The sequence below is a fragment of the Hylobates moloch genome, unplaced genomic scaffold, assembly GCF_009828535.3.
Source record: "Hylobates moloch isolate HMO894 unplaced genomic scaffold, HMol_V3 SCAFFOLD_7, whole genome shotgun sequence".
NCBI classification, from domain to species: Eukaryota; Metazoa; Chordata; class Mammalia; order Primates; family Hylobatidae; genus Hylobates; species Hylobates moloch.
The window spans coordinates 84,966,519-84,975,749 of record NW_026652282.1 but is presented as its reverse complement, the minus strand read 5'-3'; the positions used below and the strand labels follow the sequence as shown (position 1 = coordinate 84,975,749).

At 36.5% G+C, this 9,231-nt stretch overlaps 1 protein-coding gene across 1 annotated transcript in view; it reads left to right on the top strand.

Annotated features, from left to right (window-relative positions):
- TMSB15A (thymosin beta 15A) overlaps positions 1 to 9,231 on the top strand; it is an 80,317-nt gene continuing 71,086 nt past the window's right edge. Inside the window, exon 1 of the mRNA XM_058441291.1 lies at positions 1 to 239. The gene's annotated coding sequence lies outside the window, so the exon portion shown is untranslated. The remainder of the gene's footprint in view (positions 240 to 9,231) is intronic.

The window sequence follows — 9,231 nt, the reverse complement described above, 5'->3', positions numbered from 1 at the left end:
GGCGCTGGAACAAGAGAGGCAGACAAATACCAGAGTGTTTCTGTATTAGTTCCCCTTTTGCGGGAGCTCCCCCCACCAAGCCTACCATTCTTTCCTGAACTGAAATGCACACGGGTTTCCAGCTGTGGTGTCAGGAAATCTCTTCTGACTTGACAGGCGGAAGTGTTCCAGTCTTTCGAAGTTCATCTCTCCAAACACAGAGGCCCACTGAAACGAGCGGTCTCGGGGTGGAGCCCAAGGTAGGAAAGTCGGCAAAGAGAGTCAAGACTGAGATAGGAGGATACATACTAATCGATTCCACAAATTTTGTGTTCCTTCGAGTCCCCCCTCCCAGCCTTTAATTTTCATTTTCTTTTCTTTTCTTTTTTTTTTAAGTTCTGGGATACATGTGCAGGATGTGCATGTTTGTTAAATAGGCAAACGTGTGCCATGGTGGCTTGCTGCACCAATCAACCTATGACCTAGGTATTAAGCCTGGCATGCATTAGCTATTTTTCCTAAGGCTTTCCCTCACCGCCCCCCGCCAACTCCTGACAGGTCCCAGTGTGTGTTTTTCCCCTCCCTGTGTACATGTGTTCTTATTGTTCAGCTTCCACTTATAAGTGAGAACATGCAGTGTTTGTTTTCTGTTGCTGCATTAGTTTGCTGAGGATAATGGCTTCCAGCTCGATCCATGTCCCTACAAAGGACATGATCTCATTCTTTATTATGGCTGCATGGTATTTCATGGTGTATATGTACCACATTTTCTTAATCCTATCATTGATGGGTATTTGGGTTGATTCCACGTCTTTGCTATTGTGAATAGTGTGGCAATGAATATACGTGTGCATGTATCTTTGTAATAGAATGATTTATATTCCTTTGGGTATATACCCAGTAATGGAATTGCTGGGTCAAATGGTATTTCTGGTTCTAGATATTTGAGGAATTGCCACACCGTCTTCCACAATGGTTGAACTAATTTACATTCCCACCAACAGTGTAAAAGCGTTCCCATTTCTCCGCAACTTTCCCAGCATCTCTTGTTTCTTAACTTTTTAATAATTGCCATTGTGACTGGTGTGAGATGGTATCTCATTGTGACTTTGATTTGCATTTCTCTAATCAGTGATGTTGAGCTTTTTTCCATGTGTTTTTTGGCCACATAAATGTCTTCTTTTGAGAAGTGTCTGTTCATGTCCTTTGCCCACTTTTTAATGTGGTTGTTTGTTTTTTTCTTGTAAATGTAAGTTCCTTGTAGATTCTGGATATTAGACCTTTGTCAGATAGGTAGACTGCAAAAATTTTCTCTTCTGTAGGTTACCTGTTCACTCTGATGATAGTTTCTTTTTCTGTGCAGAAGCTCTTTAGTTTAATTAGATCCCATTTGTCAAATTTTGCTTTTGTTGCAATTGCTTTTGGCAATTTGCCTGTGCCTGTGTCCTGAATGCTATTGCCTAAATTTTCTTCCAGGGTTTTTATAGTTTTGGGTTTGACATTTAAGTCTTTAATCCATCTTGAGTTAAATTTTGTATAAGGTGTAAGCAAGGGGTCAAGTTTCAATTTTCTACATACGGCTAGCCAGTTTTCCCAACACCATTTATTAAGTAGGTAATCCTTTCCCCATTGCTTGTTTTTGTCAGGTTTGTCGAAGATCAAATAGCTGTATATGTGCAGTCTTATTTCTGAGCTCTCTATTCTGTTTGACTGGTCTATGTGTCTATTTTTGTACCAGAACCATGCTGTTCTACAAGGTTACTGTAGCCTTGTAGTATAGTTTGAACTCAGGTAGTGTGATGCCTCCAGCTTTGTTCTTTTTACTTAGGATTGTCTTGGCTATACGAGCTCTTTTTTGGCTCTGCGTGAATTTTAAAATAGTTTCTTCTAATTCTGTGAGAAATGTCAATGGTAGTTTGATGGGAATAGCATTGAATCTATAAATTACTTTGGGCAGTATGGCCATTTTCACGATATTGATTCTTCCTATCCATGAGCATGGAATGTTTTTATATCTGCTTGTTTCCTCTTTGATTTCCTTGAGCAGAGGTTTGTAGTTCTCCTTGAGTAATGATCTTACTGCTGAAGTATGTCTATCAACTGTTAAAATTTTAAAATCATCATTCATTTTCATAATAACTGCTGTTTTATGACTTATGTAATTATCTTAGGAACATTTCAGACATTTGAAAGATCCAAAGGAGAAAAGGTATCTTATATACACCTTAAAAAATGAGGATATCAGAGAATAACCTAAGTATTTTATTAGCGCCAGGCTTCATTTCTCTTTTTTGGGTGGCAGGCGCTATGAACAGTAAGTTGAAGCATGGAGAAAAAAAAAATGCCCTTGCTCCAAGATTTTTACTTGGCCTTCAACTTTTAGCCAGAAAGTCCATTGGAGATTCAAGTTGATTTTTATTGTTAAAGGAATACCCATACTTCTGATCTTACATTCCACCAAAAAGAAAAGTGACTTAATGTTTTCTCTAAGTACACCTCACGGCATTGCTTGAGAGCTGAAAGATCCAACACATGTTAGCAATTGTTAGTAGCAATTTTAGGTACTTAATTATCCATTCACTATTAATCACTTGATGCATATTCTTCAGATTGTTTCTCTTTCTATAATGTATTCTCATGTATCAAAACACTCCAATGTATAAACACGTAAAATACATTTCTTTGCAAAATTGTGATTACCTTCTATGTAATATATTACCTTACCTCTTTTCCTTATTATGATATCTCTGGATTTTTATTTGCCATTTCATTTGGTTGAGCATATTTTCAAATATTTATTGTATATTTACATAGTTCTTTGTGCATTCTGTTGTTATTATTTGCCAATTTCTCTATTTGTTAAGAGATCTTTATATGCCAAGCATACTAACCCCATGTCTTCAACATAGGTCATAAATATTTTCCTACACCTTTTTTGTGTGTATGTATGTATGTATATATGTGTGCATATATATATATGCACTTATAAATAATTTATATGCTATTTATGCACAATTTGTGTATGCTATATATGGAGAAAGCTATACCAAAGACATTAATATGTAGTTATATGTGTATAAAGCCATATGTATATATACATATATCTCTATACGTAAGACATTTCAAATTTTATAGTTTTTTAATTTTAAAATGTAGTATAGTTCGCTATTTAAGAGTAAATACAAACAATATACGTGAGGACATTGGAAGTCTATTGAAAGTCCACATGATGGGATAGAAAAATATTGGGATGTTTAGTATTTCCAGGGCTTGAGTCCCTGAAAAGTAATTCACATTATTTTTTCTCTGAGGAAAGTCACTTCTCCTAACACTTGATATGAGTCATGGTAATAAAAATGGTAGGATCAAGGGAGATAAAAAATGTATAATACCTGGAATATAGTATTTCTAAAAGTTTTAATACCCTACGCCTTACTTCAGTTTTTCTATGTCAACAACCTGTGTTTCTGCCTGAATGACACAGCACCTCAGGGACTAGTCATTACCCATGACCCCCAACACCTAGGCCTCTTGGTACAGGGAGCAGGATTTCACCTACACCATCATTATTTTCATCATCGATAGAGTTGTTAAGTTAGTGAGGGCCACATCTTGGATTTGAACATGATGATATGAGCAGTATGACATGGTTTTAGGGCCAGTACTCTTAACCACTGCACCACAGAACCTCTGTCTCAGAGATACAATGATCGCCAGAATCAATGAGCATTTATGTGGTCACTCTCAACATCCCCTGTGGCCTATGTGCTGTGAAATATCAAGATAACCACTGAACAAGGTCTAGGTCTGTGTGGAAGTTATGATGACCTCTGTAAAACTACATTAATGCATAAAAGAGAAGGGAAGCCTCACTGGAGATATCAGAGTCTCCTTGAAGAGGAGCTATACCCAGAACAATGGGCAGGACTTATGGAGGCTGGATGGGTGAAAGGGAGAGGGAGTCTAGTATGACTGGAGTGAAGACTGGGGTCCTCTCAGGTGAATAGACAGGGCTCAGAGATAACTGATTGGACACTACAGGGGTCTGAGGTCATCCCGGTGTAGGACCAATTAAGGAAAGAACACATTGGTTCCTACATGATGCTACATAGTTCCTTTACACAATGAATTGGCACAAATACTAGTAAGAAGAAAAGTGCCCACATATCTGCCAGTCATTCACGGCGGCAGAGAAGAACCAGGAGCACCGAGAGTAGTAAAGATAAGTTGATGTGCAGTTTCCTAAACCTTCATTAATAGGAAGTGGATTTCAAAGGACATTGTTTATAATTAATCAAACCTGTCCCTCTGAAAATTATATACTCCCCTTAAATTTTCTCTGACTCTAAGTTTCATGGACTCCCATCTACCAGCGAGTTTTTGCTGCATTCTGGAGTCATATTCTCAACCAGAGCACTCTCCTCATGTGTTAATACTTGCTCTTTACTTTCATTTGTTTTATCTCTGTATCCTACCAGAATTATTCAGAGGCTTTTCGCCTCCCTTGTAGCCTCAACTCCTTTCATCAGCTCAGTGAGTTGTATCACAACACAGACTGCTTTGACAAGCTTAGGCAAAATTTAACACTCACTATCAATATCTTTTACATATGTCTTTTTTGCACTTATTATTCAGAGTTTAGATCTGACTACCAGATAGAACTGTGGTTGCTGGCCAAAGACATTGTGGAGATAATTCCCTGATGCCATAGACACATATCTGTGAATGAGGGTTTTGCTACTTTTTCTAGGTATTCATTTTGCTATTGTTCAGAGTTCTTGACCAAGCTCAGTCATGTTCTATCCACACAGAATTTGCTATTCAGATGCTACCAAGCCATTTAGAAATGACATTTTCAAACTGGGACGCCTGGGATAATATCTATCCATTCATTCATTTATCCCTGTGAAAAAATTATGATTGTTAGACTGTTGCCATTGACAAGGCTATCAAGTTCTACTGGTGATTGAGAATCACTCCAAGAACTTGCCCCCTCTTGAAGACAGGAATCATTATCCTCTCACAAAACAAGAGAAGAGGTTCAAGACACCAAAACATTGAATAATTCTTTCTGTTTTTCTTCTTTTTTTTAAAAAAACTGTAGCTTTACAAAAAATGTCTCAAAAATTCCCATGGTCTGGAAAATGTATGTATGTGGTGGGGCAAAATTAATATAGGAATGTCATAAAGAGCAATATTATTTCAAGTAATATGGGAAGAAAAAGTATGTTATTTTCTCCTTCCGTGCTTTTCGAGGTCTTATTTATTTTGCCCAAAATACATAATTCTTTAGAATCTCTGCTTCAATGTGTAAGCACACATGTGGCTGTGTACATAAATTATGTTTACATTCTCTGAGGGTAAATTAATATAGGGGATCTTGGGTGATGTATTAGACCCAGGGAAAGGAGTGTGCAGAGAGTATGGGAGAGAGGATCACACAAAGAAGCTGAGAAGTTTTGGCCAGCCATTATGGGGATGTCATACTGGGAAGTATCCTCTCTGAGGGGCCCCCTCTACAGTTTGAACTTATCAACAGACCTTGATGAGCAGAGATGGAAGCAGGTCACCCATATTGGTGTGGCCCCAATGGGGCAGCTTTCCTATGAAGGAAATCTCTGTGGCTGGAGTAAGTCCTCTTCACAACTGTTTAAATATGAGACAGAGAAATAGGGGCTGGCTGAGCCTTAGAGCTAATGTAGGCATTGTCATGCTGCCTGGCACACAGCATGGCACATTCTTGTCTTTCAGCATGTGGTTATGAATGAATGAAGGTGACTGCTGGGTTTAGTCTGTGAGTGAGTACCCACATCCTCATGGGATGTGGGCAGCTGCAAGTAAGCAGGGTCTGAGTACTTCTGTTCTCTGGGCACTGGAGGCCATACACTCAAGAGGTAAACAGCAGTATCATTCAAGAGGTTTCAGCCATGCCTTCCCCACTGGAAAACATAAACAGGCCCCATAGGATGGTTTGAACTATTAGAACTAATAAACAAGTTCAACAGGGTGGTAATATACAAGATAAATATGCAAACATCAATTCATTTCTATACACTTGTGATGAACAATCTGAAAATATAATTTATAAAACAATTCCATTTATAATACCATTAAGAATAAAACATTTGGAGATAAATTTAACCAATAATAGATAACTTGTATACTTAAAACTATAAAATATCATTGAAAGAAATAAAATGAAATCTAAACAAACGAGAGAAAATTTCCTGTTCATGGATCTGAAGACAATATTATTAAGATGGCATTATGCCCTAATTTTATGTACAGATTCCACACAACCCGTATCAAAATACCATTTCACTTCTTTTCTGAAAATGACAAGTTCATTCTAAAATCCAAATAAAATGCATGGATTCAGAATAGCCAAAACAATCATGGAAAATAAAAAGTTGGAGGAATTCAATTTCCCAATTTTAAAACTTACTACAAAGCTACATTTATCATGATGGTGGTATTGGTAAAAAGACAGACATATAGATGTCTGTTGGAGTACGGTTGAGAATCCAGAAATAAACCTATATATTTATGGTTATCTGATATAAGAAATGAGTGCCAATACCATTTAGTGGAGGAAATTGGTGTGTTATCTTCAAATGGTGTAGGGACAACTGACTATCCACATGCAAATATACAAAAATTGGCCGGGCGCAGTAGCTCACGCCTGTAATCCCAGCACTTTGGGAGGCCGAGATGGGTGGATCATCTGAGCTCAGGAGTTGGAGACCAGCCTGGCCAACATGGCGAAACCCCATCTCTACTAAAAATACAAAAATTAATGGGGCGTGGTGGTGTGTGCCTGTAATCCCAGCTAGTCGGGAGGCTGAGGCAGGAGAATTGCTTGAACCTGGGAGGTGGAGGTTGCAGTGAGCCCAGATTGCACCACTGCACTCCAGCCTGGGCCACAGAGTGAGGCTCTGTCTCAAATATATATACATATATATAAATTAATTCAAAATGATCAAAGATCTAAAAGTAAGAGATAAACTCTAAAAGTCTTGGAAACAAAAGTCATCTTTGTGACTTTGAATTAAGAAATGGTTTAGTTTTTATGACAACAAAAATATAAGTAACAAAATAAAAAGTACATAAATTGGCATTTATCAAAATAAAAGCTTTTATGCTTCAAAGGATACCATCAAGGTGAAAAGGCAACCCACGGAATTGGAGAACATTTTTGCAAATCATATGTATTAAAAGGAAATTGTATATGGAATATATAAATAAACGCTTACAACTCAAAAGTTATAAGACACCTGAACTTAAAATGGACAAAGGAACTGGACAGACATCTTTCCAAAGGAGATATACAAATGGCCAATAAGCAGATGAAAAGATACTCAACATCATTAGCCATTAGGGAAATACAAATCAATACTACAATAAGATACCACTTCACACCCACTAGGATGTCTATAATAAAAATAGTAAGTGTTGGCAAGGATGTGGAGAAACTACAAACTTCATACATTGCTGGTGGGGATATAAAATGGTGCAGCCACTTTTGAAAATGGTCTAACAGGTATTCACATCGTTAAACATAGCGTTATCATATAATCCAGCAATTCCACTCCTAGTCATGTACACAGAAATGAAAACATATATCCACACAAAAACTTGTGCATGAATTTTCATAGCAACATTATTCATAATAGCCAAAAATTTAAAACAACTTGAATGTCCACCAACTTATGAATGGATAAAGGTGGTATATTCACACAATGGACTATCATTCAGCATAAAAATAAATGAAGTACTGATACATGCTCCAACATGGATGAATCTTGAAAAGATGCTAACTTTAAGAACCCAGTCACAAATGACATATTTTATATAATTTCATTTATGTGAAATGTCCATAATAGGCAAATCTATACAAACAAAATGTATATTAGTGATTGCCTAGAGCTCAGAGGTATGGGGAGATTGGGGTGACAGTTAAGAGAAGTATGGTTTCTTTCAGAGGTGACTAAAATGTTGTAGAATTGGTTGTGTTGACTAATGCAGAATTCTGTGAAAATACTAAAACCCATTGCATTATACATTTTAAATGGATGAGTTGTATGATATGTGAGTTATATTGAAATAAACCTGTTAAAACATATTTGAAGAGATGATGTCCCCAAACATCCCAAATTGGATGAAAAATGCTAACCTAAATATCTAAGAATCTCAACTAACTGTAAATAGAATAAAGAGTAAGAGATGTTAGCACATCACGAACTGTTGAAAACCAAAGACAGCAAACCTGGAAGGCAGTAAGACAAAATGGAATCATCAAATACAAGAAAGTCACAATAATATTATAGCTGATTTGTCATCAGAAACAATGCAGGCCAGAAAACAAAGGGATGACTGTCAAGGCGCAGAAAGAAAGAAAAAAATGTCAAGCCAAAATTGCATATCTATTAGGCTGGTGCAAAAGCAATTGAGTTTTTTGCCATTAAAAGTAATGAACATTAAAAGTAAAAAACTGCAATTACTTTCACACCAACCTAATAGTAAAACCATACTTCCAAAGTGAGAGTGTGAAAAAAGATATTCCCAGGTAAACAAAGACTGAAAGAATTCATTGCTAGTAGTCCTGTCTTTACAAGAAATACTAAGGAAATTTTTGCAGGCTAAAATGAAATAACACCAAATGCTAATATGAATCTATACAATGAAATAATGAGCACTGGTAAAGATAATTACATAGGTAAATGTAACAGTATATATATGTATTATTTCTCTCTTCTTAAAAATATTTTCATTGATGCTAATAGATATACATAGTTTGAAGGTACATGTGATAACAATACATTCATATAATTTGCAAAGATCATATCAGTGTACTTGGGATATCCATCACCTTAAATATTTGTCTTTACGTTAAAAACATTTGAATTACTTTCTTCTAGCTATTTTGGAATGTACAATAGATTATTGAAAACTGTAGTTACCCTACTGATGAAACCTTAGGTCTTATTACATGTATCAAATCATGTATTTGCACCCATTGAAGTTCTCTTCATCTCCCTTCCTTCCTATCCTTCCCTGTCTCTGGTAACCACCAATCTACTCTCTATGTCCATGAGATCATTTTTTAGCTTCCACATATGAGTGAGAACAATCAATGTGTTTTTCTGTGCTTGGCTTGTTTCTTTTTTTTTTTTTAATTATACTTTAGGTTTTACGGTACATGTGAACAATGTGCAGGTTTGTTACATATGTATCCATGTGCCATGTTGTTTT